The sequence below is a fragment of the Chiroxiphia lanceolata genome, chromosome Z (genome assembly GCF_009829145.1).
Source record: "Chiroxiphia lanceolata isolate bChiLan1 chromosome Z, bChiLan1.pri, whole genome shotgun sequence".
NCBI classification, from domain to species: Eukaryota; Metazoa; Chordata; class Aves; order Passeriformes; family Pipridae; genus Chiroxiphia; species Chiroxiphia lanceolata.
The window spans coordinates 18,098,546-18,112,029 of NC_045671.1; positions in this window are offsets into that span (position 1 = coordinate 18,098,546).

The following is a 13,484-nucleotide window of genomic DNA, read 5'->3' on the forward strand; positions in this document are numbered from 1 at the left end:
CCCTTCCTATCAAAAACCAGTTTGGTAACCTTGTTCAATCTGGAAAAATGGCTATTATGAAATATTCAGTAAGCATGCACTTCAAAATCTTATGCTAGCTACATTCCCTGTGTTATGTATAGTTCACCTGGAAATAAGTAATACCTTTAATACAAAAACTGACTTTCAAAGGGTACTCATCTATTTTCTTCTCAGTGTTTTATTCAGGGACAAGAATGTGCCCTCTGACAACTGCAGCTGACAGCTATGGATGAAAGCCATTGTATCAAATGCTGTCTTCTCTGGCTTTAAGCCCTCCCTCATCATGTCTAGGCTGATATGTATCAGGCTCCAAGACTTCTTTCATTATCTGTCTTTAGAATTTGAAATTGTAGTGAATTCTTTCAAGGTTGGGAGTAAGTCAGAAGGTCTCCACTGAAACTTCATTAAAAAGGGGGAAAATCAGCATAGCACTGTCAAAATATAAGGTATCAATGCATATCCAGCTGCAGATCCAGATTCTGCAAAAGTTAATCTGCACAGTTGTAAAAGTCAAATTCAGGAGTTTGACTTTATTGCTAGTAGTAAATTAAAATACCAGTACTCCTTGCTGTGCAAGTGGAAATCAGCCTTCCCTATGAGTCTGCCTAAAAATATCCTGAAGGAGCATCCTCATTGTCAGAGGGACTTCATCAAATGATCTTAAAAAACCTGAAATTTGCTGATGAACACTGAACACATTTTTTGGATTAGACTCATGCAAAGTCATAGCACTTGCAGAATGATCTTTATCCCGAATAGCAAATTAAGCTCCTTTTCCTCAGCATAACAAGCCTGTTTTCTCTTCGTGTGTCTTGGGTTCTGTAATGTTTCTCTGTTTAAATAATATATTTGCCTGAAATAATTTTAAAAAGTTTTAGAAAGTCACACAAATCTAATGGGGTGAGGTAAACCACTGTGCCTTTGCTACAGCTGTCCAATCTGCAGCAGTTTACTGGTGGCTCAAATGGTCACTAAATTACATGGTCTGATTCTCCTCTCTCATAAAGTATTGCAAAATGAGCTTCTGAGGAAACCAAGTAGCTACCCAATTTGCATATCTGAAGCTGGAATCATGCAGTCACTTAACAAAGAAGCCTCTTCACTCCTTCATTGACCTCAACAGAGCTGGGTCAAGTCCATGGGCAGAGGGTAGAGAGCCGGAGCTGACAAGATTGAGCTGATCTGACTCGACATCTCATCTCTACCTCCTACCATTGGCTGTTGCTGAGAGGGGATGTAGGGGCCAAAGGACCAACTCCTGTCGTGACAACCAGAGAAGCAGAAGCTCCAGTCATTTAGGTGTTTTCCTCTGGTTCTCCCCTTTCCCCATGGCAGCATAACTGGATGTTATTCCTTCTTCCTCTCCTTTCCCAGAAAGGAGTCCCAAGAAGATGAGAGGGGGCTGATGCGCGGGAAGTTGAATAACTCCCCTCAGAGGATTGAAATATGTGAACAAAAGAAAAATGGTGGGATGAAGAGACATGCATTTATCTTCCCAATTCACTATCACATGTGATGGAGCCCTCCTTCCTGGAGAAGTCTGAACATCTGCCTGCCCACTGGAAGTGGTGAAATATTTCCTTGGTATGCTTTGCTGTGCTTTACTTGCATTATGGCTTGTAAGTGCAGCTTTTACCTATTAAAGTGTCTTTATCTCCACCCACAAGTCCTCTCTCTTTTACTTTTTTTTCTGATTCTTCCTCCCATCCCACTGGGTATGGTGAGTGAGCAGCTTAGTTGCCAGCTAATGTTAAACCATGACAATCCTGAAACTCTCCTTTATCTCTGCCAGCCTTCCTCACTTATCTTCACCTTCTGAGACTCCTGAAGACTCTTTCCAGACCTGCCTTCAAACAGTTATCTCATTCAAATCCCTTCTGCTGTCACTGCAAAACTGAGTTCTGCCGTCACTGCAAAACTGAGTTCTGCCATTGAGTCAACCCTGTCATGTCTTGTTCAGTGGCACTACGTGTGCATATATTGATTCCCCAGTGTTCAAAGGATTATGGTATGTGAATTTATTTAAACATATTTTTGGCAATAATTAAGGCATGAGTAACAGACTGTCAATCCATAAATATATAAAGAATAGTCTCGTAAGTACAGCAATTATGAAATGTTTACCAGTTCTTCTCCAACTCTCTCAAGATACTGTAGGCTCTGGTTCTCAAATCACCTTTTTATTTATACCAATTATATTGTTTCTATACATTGGTTTTATGTTTGAATTAAGTACTTCATATGTTCAACAACTGAAATGCCATAAAACCCTACACTTTAAAGCTCAAAGAGTTCTTCTGTAACATGCACAATTCTTGACTGTTCCTATCTGAAGTTAAGTTTGAGCTGAAAGAATTTGGAAGTATCCCCTGATGACACTTTCCAAGTAGATTTGTCTTTCATTGCTGTTGTTTTTGCTGCTGCTCAGCTTTATTTATAAATCTTTGAAAATAGTAATTTATAATGAACACACAGTTTCTTAAATTACAGCACTGAGGCACTAGCAAGTAAGCACCACTATAATCAAGCTAATTAAAAGACCATGTTAAGGATACAAATCTGTATATGGAAAGGAACATAATTCTTTTGATGGTAGTTTTACTATCCTCTTATGTTTGCATGCACCCTATAGAGTCTCACCATCATTTGAAGCTAATCTACTTAAAGAAAAATCAGGTTTTTACCCCTTAATCTTTTTAAAACAAAGCAATATTTCTAGTTTTGACCAGTAGGTTCTGTGTTTTTCAAGGTTCATTCTTTGAAGAACTGAAATACTTTAATTTATCCAGAGCAGCAGATGCACAGCACACTTGGAGACAAATGAGATGAGTGAGCTGTGTACTGAATTTTTAATGATGTTTCCCTGGTAGAAACTTCAGAAAGCACTTCTGAAGACTACAAACTAACTCAGTAATGAGCAGTTTTCTTTGTTTCAAAAGTATGTGGAAAAATCACTGTGGGCTTCCGTATTCAGAACCTACTTGAAGGACATTCCGGTGTTAGCTTTTTTTTTCATTGTCAGTAAGTTAAAAGAGTGGGGCAGAAGAGACACTAATGAACTGCAATGTAAATTGCACATAAATTCTCTTTCCATCGTCAGTGAAAGTCCTTCCTGTGACTAAGTTTTCCCGAATAAAATCCCTGTTTTGGTGACAACTAACATTCTTTTTTAAGTGGAAAATACTTTTTTTAGGATACAAAACATTTCAAGGAGCCCTCAAGTGTGTGATGTAGACATAAATTCAGAGAGGACATTGAGGTCACTTGGAGTTTAGCTGCTAAGGAGCATGAGCCTCATAGCTTAGGTTACATACTTTGTTAACTTTATTTTTGCATTATATCCTTACAGTTCCAGTGCTAAATAAACACTGAAAACTCAGGAAGTAATTTCATCATGTTCTGAAAGATTACTGTGAACTTTCAAAATTGCGATATATACTGTCCGTCAACCATCACAAAGTCTCTTTTAATGGTCCACAGAATTTCCTAGAGTTGGTAATGATTTTGTGAATCAGTGAGTGCAATGCACTGTGGAGAACTGTTTAGTTAGCTGTGGTTTAATTTATAGTGTTTCTTTGACCACAGTCTGGTTTTTTGCTGGTTGTCTTTAAAAGGAAATCTGAACAAAAGTTTTTCTGGGTTTACTTAGAAGTTGACTGCTACCTTTTACATTAGGCATGTGCAAATTTGCAAGTATTTCCAACTGTTGTAATTTAACTGCTCAGTGAATGACTTTCCTAAGTCAGCACATCCTATCACACCTGCACTTATTTTACGGTTAAAGTTCCCTTTAGTTGACTTCAGACAGAATCAGATTTAGGGAACATTTTGTTGACAACAGTTAACCAACTGTTGCAAGTGAAGCTTACAATAATCTTGCAGTCACTCATTGTTTCTATACCAGGAAATTTTCTCAACTGGAAAGAAATACATTGTCAGGAAAGTACTGTGCTGGCTCCCTGATGTGGGGAAGAAGAAAATCTTCACTGATGTTTCCATGGCCCCATGCTTGCAAATGAAACCACGTAAAATCTACATGATATAAAGTCTTTTAAGGCATTCTAGGATTCCTTGCAGTGTTTGACAAGGTTTCTGTCAAATCGTTATCATCACTGAACCTTTCTTTTGCAGAGAAAGACTAAGAAGATTATAGCTGAACAATTCTGTTTTCTTGATGGAATCTTTGTTTGTCTGTCCCTTTCAATCAAGCTATAAATACGAGAATGATAAAGAAGCTGAGTTGGCCTTATACACCAACTCATTTTTTACCAACACAAAGTAGCCCAGTGCTCACATGGATTTCCTTACATCTGTCAGCAGCTTTTTAAACGATTGGTAATGGGTCTTGACGGTAACCATTCTTCACAATGAATGAATGAGACACAAGGAGAGATGGTGAAAGGATTTTCGTCAAGCTGTTTCCACCGTGTATCCCTTGTAAACAGGTCAGCAACTTTTTCCATCAAATGCTGAGGGTTAAATGAGCTAGCAGTGTCTGAAATGTAACCGTCTCATGGTGAAGGTGATGTCAGCATGGCAGGGTAGGTCAACAGTGTTCCATCTGTTTGTTGCTTGCTCTTACTGTTCTTGCATGCCACCAAGCGCTGTTGATCCTAGGTCTTGCCCATTCTCAATGCATCATTGCATCCATCCCATATTTTCCTATTTCCACAGCTCATCACTTACATCTGTTCAGTGACCTGGGCTACAAAGTCTCAAACATTGCAGCAAAGTCCAGGCAGGGACCTCAGTAAACATCCCTATTCCCTGGGCACATAAGAAAGCTCATCCATGCAGGAGCAAAAGCTTCCTCCTGGGCTGGCTAAAGTGAATCTTTCACCACTAATGTTCTCCACCTTCTGCTGCTGTCTTCAGGTTTCTGGGTTTGCTTGCTTTGGTTCACACATAGTTTTCATGCCTCATGTCCCATCATTTCTCCTCTTGCTGAAGAATGACAGACTGTCTGCAAAAATTATCTCAAAGGGCTCTTTTCTGTAGCTGATCCAAGGAAAAGTGTTGCACAGTTTGGCGTGCAATGCAAAAACAGCAATCTGGAAGCCTGTTGTTGAAAGACACAGATATTTCAAGAGGATCTGGTCAGCACACTCTTACATTAAAGCATCAAAGTGTGATGATTATTCTGTAAACATGCAGCAATGCTACCAAAATGAGTAGAATTAACCTGTACTTTTGTCTTTGTAATATAGACAGATGGAGAAATTGCTGCACATATTTTCTGAGCCCTTTTTAAGAGCACTGACTGGTCAGAACATGGAAGACTTTATCAAGGAATCTTGTTTTCCTTCAGTGATTTGGAAGTGACATTTGCACTAGGTGGGTTCTTACACACAGTTTCAGTTTTATATTCACCTCAAATGCCTAAACCTGTTTATCTCATTGCTATCCTGAAGTTAACAAGAAGAAAACATTTTTAGTTCTTCTTAAGGCCCTTGCTTCCTTGCTTTGGGGTGGAGAAAAGGAGAGAGACTGCACATGGAGTCAGTGACTGCTAAAAGGAATATATTTTTAGGTACCAAGATACGGTTATATATTTCCTTGGAATGTTATTGTGGTAGGACATGTTCAGCATGAGAAAACTAAAGCCAGATGCTGTTGAGTTCACACGCACATGCAATCTGTATGCCTTTTAATAAAATGTCTTCTTGCACCCAATCCTGCCTTTCCCACTAAGGTAAAATCTGGTGGCTTTCAGCTGAGTGACTAACTGCTGCAACTTTCTTGAGAAGAAGAAAAGGGATCTAAGATACGCTCCTCTGCATGTCCTCATGGTACTGTCACTGCTCAGACCTGTGAAAGCTCTGGGGAACAAACTATGAAAAATCTTTCATAGATTATTCGTCAGTCCCCAGCTCACTTTTTACAGTAATCTTGTGTAGATTTTATTTAAGATCTTATTTATGTAGATCTTATTTAAGAAAAAATTCTTAAATAGAGGCTCTATAATGTTATTAATTAAATAATGTTGCCTGGCAAACATTGTTGAAAATGAAAAACACTTGCAAGGGCTGATGAGTTCTGGGTCTCTGTAGCTGCTGGTCTATGGGAGACTGTGATTTACAGTGCCCTGCCTTGAAAATAAGCTGCACAGGGCTCGCAGAAAGGTAACTCCCCTCATCAAATTAGAGAAGTCTTTAACATTTCTGAAATTGGTACTTCCATTTTGCAGCTTTGTTTTCACTTTCCCTAGATTTTCTGTGTTTGAAAATCTTGTATTTCTTCTATGCACACTGTATTGACACCATTCAGATTCAAAAAAGAAATGCACTGTACAAGAGAGACAATTTCTGCCTTCACAAGCAAGTTCACCCCAGAATTTAGAAAGTAAGTAAAAAAGTTAGATGTGGAGTAGCAATTCAGGGAGGTGACAAAAAAACCAAGAATAACTTTTCAGAAGAGGATACATGAGTAGTTTGTTTTCATTTATGCTGGGAATCTAGAGTTTATTTAAAAAAGAAGACACATCTCGTGTTGTGAGAGATTCTAGCCTCACTAATATATGCAGCCAACATTTTCTTTCATTCTTTGGCCTCTGTAGAAAGTAACTGTGGAGTGACATAATGATCTCCTCACCATTTATAGGAGGTCTATTGGAGAAATTCCAATATGAGTGGACTTTTCTAGAAACCAGAAGCCACATCTGAACAAAAGCATAACCATTAACAATGGAAAGAAGGGGAACACGAAACAAGTAGAGGATCCCTTCCTTCCTTCCTTCCTTTTCTTTCCTGCCTTCCTTTTATTTCCTTTGCTCCTTTTCTTTCCTTCCTTCTTTTTTTCCTTCCTTCTTCCCTGAGCCACCTCACACAGTCCCAGGTAAAAAGTGCAGGGGAGAAAGCCACTGAGTCCAAGAAGTGTTTTCTTCTGTTTTCTTGGAAAGCAAGAAGTTTGCATCCAACACATTTTTCAGATTTTTGTTTTTCAGTTGCACATTCTGATCAGGGATGTCTTAAACAGAAATTAATTAGTCAGTGTTTAGAAAGTATCTAAACAGATCCACTGAAGTACATCCGCATACTGATGAGACAGTATCTTAAGTCTTTGTAGTCAGAGGTAGGATTTAGAAAAGCAATGACAAGAATTTCCAGATGAGAATCTGCCAGGCAGTTGGCCTGAGAAAGAAGAGTCCAGAGGGAATAATTTAACCCTGGATTTGACTGAGCAAGCACTTGATTCAAAATACAGGAGGAAACATCACTAGCATAGCTTTGTGAAAGACAGAACAGCAATCTGTCAGTGGTCATTATGTTCTGTACCTTTAATTAAGGAATGTATGGGAAAACCACAACCAGGAAACGATGCTCGCAAGTTATATTGATCAGATCAAAATCAGAATATATGAAAGCCTGTGATAATACTGGGCAAAATATCAAATTGCGTTCTTAGGAGTTTTTCATTTTTTTTTCAAAAGCGTTGCAGCTTGTTCTACAATTGCCATTGATCAAAGAGGGCTGAACTCAGCCTTCTTATTAATGTCACAATGTGAGTTCCCTACAGGAATGACTGAAAAAATGCATGAAAACAATTCCTGGTCCCCACTGCCTAAGTGCAAGGGAAATCTGACAAAAAATATTTTACATAGTAGGAAATGTATTGGTTTTGGGTCAGAACATATATTCAGTCATCTTTAAAAAGCATTAAAGAAATTGATGCTGTTTGTAATTTTTAAAACCACATATTCTTGGGACTTAGTGCTGAAAGCTTGAAATATAAGCAGGTAGCATTAGTGCTGCATGTTAATTTGGACTGACCAAAAAAAAAGACAACAGCTAGAAATTTAAATTATACTTACAAATTCAGGCCAAAACAGTCTTAGAAAACTGAATCTGGATGAAACCCATGGGTTTCCTTGAGCATTACTCTTAAAGTCTGTGTGGAATAATATTTGTTTTGTAAAAACTCTTTGTTGCATTGCCTAATTCTAGAAATTACATAATGCTCTATCCCACATAAGTATAGCTCAAAAAATCTAAGTTCAAACTTAAAAGATCTAAATCAAATCTCTTTTTTTAACGTACATGCAGATCATACATTCACTTAGCAATTCCAGGTGCAGTACTAAATTTTGGAGTGAGAATTCCTGCGACCAAAGACCAGATCTGACCCTGTACAGGCTCCTTTTACCTTGTGCCTTTTAAAATGCCATCCTGTCTTCTAATATTTGCTCATGTGAATATAATGCAAACAAAAATAATACTAGGCATAACACAGGATACTGGAAACACAACATGTTTAAAAATTGGTGCCTTCCCTAGTAAATCACATCAACACACACATCACTATTTGTACAGAGCCTTTTGCAACAGCTGATCACTGTGACCAATAATCCCAAACATTATGCCATTCCTGGAGCTCTTTTTCACCATTAGGAAGAATCACGTGATGCATTTTGAAACCTTGGAGCTTGATTGCAAATCAGTGTTGGATGTTGAGATTATTTTGGGGTTTTTTTGCTTCTCAGAGCACCACAGGAGACTAAAAGAATAATTTACATTACCAGCTTAAACATTTACAAAAATCAGATAAAACAGAAGACTGACTAGGTAGACTAACAGCACTGTATATCTGATCCCAGACTTCATGCTGCCACAAAAACTAGTTCATTAAAAAGTATTTCTGTAACCTTGGTGTACTTTTCATGACAACAGGGGTTTTTATTCAAGTGAGTGAGCACAGAGGGGAGCACTTGCAGAACTTCATTTTTGTTCTGATTACTTTAGTTATAAAAAAATATTTTGTCAAATTAATTCATACCAAAGGATGGAAATAGAGCTAATGCAAGCCTGGTGGAATTGTTCATAGACTGGGACTGTCTCATGCTCTATACATAGGCAAAACTCCAACTCCTGGGTTCAGCATCTGGCCTAAATATAATGGGTTTCACTGAAAAACACAGACACAGTCTGTTCATTTTTTTTTTCTATCTGTTTCTACATCTAATTGAATTTAAATGGAAGAGAAAACACTAAGGCATAGCTAATGTCCAGATATGGATAACACATAGCAATAAGTCTTCGCATCCACTGAAAATTACAGAGGTATGAAAGCTAAGAACGCAGCCTTAATGCTACTTCACATTAAATTTCCTTCAATGATCTTACTATTTTGCTTCAGTTATTTTACTTTGGACCCCATTTTGTGTAATACAGAAATGATAAACTAACCTATGCTTACAAAGGACTTTGAGACCTATAACGAAAACTACTATAGAAATTCTACATGTTCCTCTGGTCTAGTTTGATAAGTTTTGGTGACTCATTATCTATTCAAAAGCTCAGTGTATCTGTAATGCAATGATTGGCAGAGCATCACAGGGGTTATTTGCAATGGGAAAAAGTCATCATCTTATAAATAGCGTCTTATCTTCTTTCCACAGAAGTAGGTGGGAGTTTTGCCAGTAATTTCAGAGGAATTATGTCCGTTCCCATAATCTACTTTGAAAAGTGCACTCAGAGGAGAAGACAAGAGTGATCTAAATACTAAAGGAGTGGTTCTTAGAACAGTATTTGATGTTGTGGCAGTGTCAACACTGGACTTGCTTTGTTGTTTCATTCCTAAAAAATATAATCTCTTAGGCTTAATGTCACAATCATACTCATTTGTGTGTGCATTAACATAGCCTTATCAAATATTTCTAATGGGATCCCTCACAGAAATACGTGGCATAGATTGTTTGAAATAGTTTGAATGAACTATTATTTTCCAATATGTGAGCTATATTTGGCAACTAGTTCTCAGAGTTCCATTCACTTTGCTTCAATAAAGCCAGAATCATACTTTGTCTGGCAGCAGCAAATAATGGGTGGGATCCTGGATAGGTAAACTATGCCCTTATATCTCAGGGTCAGAGAGTACCTCTGCAGGTTCACCCCCAATTTCTTTTCCTTGATGACATCTGCAGGCCATCTCTGTTGGAAAGAAGTGAGACAGCTGAAAATGGATTTAAAGAACGCAACAAAAGGCTTCAGAGAACATCCCTTCTCTGTGCTGGTGGCCATGACAAATCCTCCTAGCAAAAGTCACCTTCACAACACAGCAAAAACAGTGCTGAGAGTCTGAGTCAGCTTTCCCTTCTAGTTTATCATCATCTACACTTACAGCAGCAGTAACTTTCCCCTGTGAGCAGGAGAGAAAGAGGTTTTGGGATCAAAGGTGTACTCAAGACATGTGGACATTTCAATTTCAAGATGTTGGCACAAGTACCAAGGTGCTTTTTAAAAAGAAATAAGAAAGACTCTGACCTTCTGTCTTAACGAAGGCAAAATGTGAATCAAGCCTTTTGATCTTTCTGCATCATTCTAGAAAATGAAGAGTAATGACTGTTCTTATGCTGACAGTTTTAACTCTAGTTATTTTAAAATATTCAAGGCCAACTTAAAAACAAACCAAAAAAACTCAAACAACCAAACAAAAAGTAGTTTAAGCACACATGAAAAAAACTCAGTAAAATGCAATTTCCCAATTTGGCAGCCCTCTACCGCTGGAAATGACTGGATTCCTCAAGTTCTCTCAGGTTTAGCCTGAAAGTGCCATAAGCACCCTCAATTATACCTTCTGCACATATGCCAAATTGCTTCACCTCTGCAACTATGCATCTTTTACCTGTGTAAATCTTCTCGGTACCCACAAAATAGGTGAAGACTCAACTAAGGCTCAACTAAGTTACAGCACTTGTACACACTGTGACAACAGAGAGCTCAGTAACAAAGAGGAAGCAGACCCACTTCTATTTGCCGTTTTGAAAGGCAAACAGATCCCATTTAGCCTTTTAAGCAACAAGAAAGTGGTTAAATGCTCACAGATGACTCAGGAGGTTTATGTTTTGGGGTCCACTGGGGTCAACACAAGCTAAAGGAGGATCTTCATAAGTTGTAAAACTTCTTTCTGTTGTTTTTATGAGCATAAAAATGATGAATGAATTTCGCCTAGAGAAGAGACTGGATATAAGCTGAAGAGCCTTAGAAACACCACATATCTGCAATATGTGATAAACAAAACATCTTGCTGGCTCTGCAGGACATCTTGAAACCCCAGTGTTACAGAATAGTCTTTTATCACAAACCAGAATAACTCAGATATTGGAGTCCTTAAACAGTTGGCCAGACAGGATAGTTTGCTGCCTTAACTGTTTCATTAATGCCTTCCTCTTCACAGAATCATAGAACCATAGAAGCAGCTGAGATTATCAAGTCCAACCCTTGATCCAACACTACTGTGCTTACTAGACCATGGCACTAAGAAACACATCCAGTCTCATCTTGAAAATCTCTAGGGATGGTGAATCCACCACCTCCCTGGGCAGTGCATTCCAATGTCTGATTACTCTCTCTGTAAAAAATTTTTTCCTAATATTCAACCTAAACCTCCCCTGGCACAGCTTGAGACAATGCCCTCTTGTCCTACTGCTGGTTGCCTGGGAGAAGAGACCGACGTCCACCTGGCTACAACCTCCTTTCAGGGAGTTGTAGAGAGTGATGAGGTCTCCCCTGAGCCTCCTCTTTGGGCTAAACCCCAGCCTCTCCTCATAGGTCTTGTGCTCAAGTCCCTTCACCAGCCTTGTTGCTCTTCTCAGGACCTGCTCCAGCACCTCAATATCCTTCCTGAACTGAGGGGCCCAGAACTGGACACAGTACTCCAGGTGTGGCCTCACCAGCGCTGAGTACAGGGCAAGAATCACTTCCCTGGTCCTGCTGGCCACACTGTTCCTGATGCAGGCCAGGATGCCATTGGCCTTCTTGGCCACCTGGGCACACTGCTGGCTCATGTTCAGCTTCCTGTCAATCCAAACTCCCAGGTCCCTCTCTGCCTGGCTGCTCTCCAGCCACTCTGTCCCCAGCCTGTAGTGCTGCATGTGGCCAAAGTGTAGGACCCGGCACTTGGCCTTGTTGAACCTCATCCAGTTGGAATCAGACCATCTCTTCAGCTTGTCCAGGTCCCTCTGAAGAGCCCTTCTGCCTTCCAGCAAGCAGATCAACATTCCCCCTCAACTTGGTGTCATTTGTAAATTTGCTAATGGTACACTCAATCCCCTCATCCAGATCATCAATAAAGATATTAAATAGAAATGCGGCCAACACTGTTCCTGGGGGACACAACTAGTGACCGGCTGCCAACTGGAGGCAGCACTATTCACCACCACTCTCTGGGCCCAGCCCTCCAGCCAGTTCTTAATCCATCAGAGACTGCAGCTGTCCAAATTGTGGGCTGCCAGTTTTTTCAGGAGTATGCTATGGGAGATAGTGTCAAAGGCTTTGCTGAAGTCCAGACAGACCACATGCACAGCCTTCCCCTCGTCCACCAGGCAGGTCACCTGATCATGCCAAGAAGTAGGTTCGGAGTCCCTGGCTATCTGTCTATTTTAGGTGACTTTTGCAATTTTTTTACTAATAACCCCACAAAGAGTTCATCATTAATGGTACTAAATCTCTGATGATACAAGACAATGAGGTGCTGGCCTGTGTCCAGAGAAGGCCAACGAAGCTGATAAAGGGTGTAAAGAATAAGTTACATGAGGAGTGGATGAGGGAGCTGGGTTTGCTTAGACTGGAGGAAAGGGGGCTCAGGGAAGACTTTTTCACTCTCTACAACTATCTGAAAGGAGGTTGCAGCCAGATGGAGGTTGGTCCCTTCTCCCAGGTTACAAGTGATAGGACAAGAAGAAATGGCCTCAAATTGTGCCAGATAAGGTTTAAATTGCATATTAGGAAAAATTTCTAGCCTAGAAGATTTCTCAAGCATTGGACCAGGATGCACAGGGAAGTGGTGCAGTCACCATCCCTGGAGATATTTAAATGATATGTAGACATGGTAGCTGGGGACATGGTCTAGTGGTGGAATTGACAGTGTTAGGTTTACAATTGTACTTAATTAACCTAGGGGTCTTTTCTAACCTAAACAATTCTATGATTCTGTGATTTTAAATTCTAAATTTTCTTTCACACACAGTTTAAGACCTCACATTTTGTCCATGAAATGCTGAGAGCATCCTGTGTCTTGTCACTCTATTTATTTTTCTCTTTTACATATTTGTTGTGTAATCCCTCTTATTTAGTGTGTGTATCCCTGTATGGCTACTAAAGCATGTTCATAAGAAATGATTCTGGATAAATTACAAGGCAACACTTAACTGGAAAGCATTGCAGGACATTTACTATTTAACACAATTTAACAATTTCTGGTATATTTTCAGTCCTACTAAATCACAGGAAGAAAAAGGGATTTGCATTCGTTTACAAATTCAGTTTAAGAACAGTAGATTTAAGAATGGTCATCATAAAATCTTTTTAAAAAAGAACTATCAGCAGTATTTTTGCTTAGAGAAGTGCATTGTGCAGTATTTATAAATCAATAAACGCCAGCGAAATTGTCAAGGTCTTTATTGTTTTCTCATGAGGAGAGGTACCTAATACACATTGTGTTTTGTATAATACTTGGGAGCAAGAAGG